Source organism: Echinococcus granulosus, assembly GCF_000524195.1.
Source record: "Echinococcus granulosus chromosome Unknown EG_S00276, whole genome shotgun sequence".
Lineage (NCBI taxonomy): Eukaryota > Metazoa > Platyhelminthes > Cestoda > Cyclophyllidea > Taeniidae > Echinococcus > Echinococcus granulosus.
In genome coordinates this window covers 5989-7371 of record NW_020170656.1, presented here as the reverse complement: position 1 = coordinate 7371, position 1383 = coordinate 5989, and the positions used below count along the sequence as shown (strand labels likewise).

Below are 1383 nucleotides of genomic sequence, written 5' to 3'. Positions count from 1 at the left end.
AAGGTACCTTTCAAGGGTGACATAAAATTGGCAATATCAGTGGTCTGGAAATGAACGTGGATGTTGAGTGTTTGAAGTTTTGTGGTTAGCTCTCCTAAGACATATGAGTGGTGTTGACGTGGACCGAAAGGACCATTTGAAACAACCATGACTGTTAGTTCTGTGCTTGTACCATTTTTATAAACATTAAATCCTATTCCTGATGGGCACCGCGCTGTCTGTGGGACTGTGTAAGTGGAGGTAATGTTGTTAATCAGCTTTGGCGTGGCCACGATCCTAGTAAAGGTATGCACCACTATTCGCTTCTGCAATTATAGCCTGCTCAAAAGGCAAAATTAGACGTGGCACCAATGCAGTCAACTTAAAAATAAACTGCTTGTATATTTGCAACAAGATACGCTAAGCATTCTTGGAAGTAGTAGAATTTCTATGACAAAGATCCATCAATTACCTCTGAGGATGATATATCAACCTGACACAAAAATCGTTTTATTATGTTGGTATTGTTAAATAGAGATAAAATAATGTTAAAATGCCACAAAAAAATTGCAGCTAATATTTTTAATCAAAAGTCAAGATACCAGGTACAAACAGGCAAGTAACTTCAAATGTATCGTGATGTTTCAAAAGCATGACAATCAGTCAAGGCATAGCAAATAATGTAGGTAAACATATACGGGAGTCAAAAGTTAGAGAAAGGGGGTTGATATCAAGTTATTTTCTTCACAAGAAGGTAGATAGAAGCGCTTGTAGAATGCAAGAGATGAAGAAGATGGAAAATTTCAGCACAAAAGGACACTTGTATTTCGGCAATTTCTATATGCACTAGATGACGCTCTTGCTAACGCTGACATGCTCACTTTGCTTTGGTTTTAACATGGATAATAATTTTAGGTTAAAGTGCTAAAATTTGGTTAGGAAAGGCCGAAAATAAGGGGCAGCTTGCATAACCATGGTCAAGTTAGATAGCTGACGCTTAAATTTACAGATAAACGTCAATTTGTGTCAATTGTGTCAAACTATTGCTCGTCCACGTTTTGCATCTGCCTGAGGTCATCAAATGTCTTGCCAAAATGCAATGCTTGGAACAATCAGTTGATGGTATCACTGGTGATATGTCCGCTATTTGACAAGCGACTACAGTGTTAATGAATGCGCGCATATTTTCACGGCTATGTGATTAAAGGCAGGATGCCTCCTAGCTATTTGGCTTTTCGGAAAATGGGAAGATTTGCAGCCGTTAAACTTTTCGAAGATTCACTTCATCACAGTGAAGTAACTCAAGAGAATGAGCATAAATCTAAACCACAGTTGTCGCTTGAGCGTGTTGGTTTGGTCTGCGCATCACTCAATGACGGACATAGATAAATAAAGCCAAAGGCT

The 1383-nt window shown here is 38.5% G+C and overlaps 1 protein-coding gene across 1 annotated transcript in view; it reads right to left on the bottom strand.

Moving 5' to 3' along the window:
- The window catches only part of EGR_10818 (hypothetical protein), a gene marked incomplete at both ends in the record, with an annotated part of 6662 nt that overhangs the window by 160 nt on the left and 5119 nt on the right, over nt 1-1383 (bottom strand). The gene's annotated exons all lie outside the window — the stretch shown is intronic.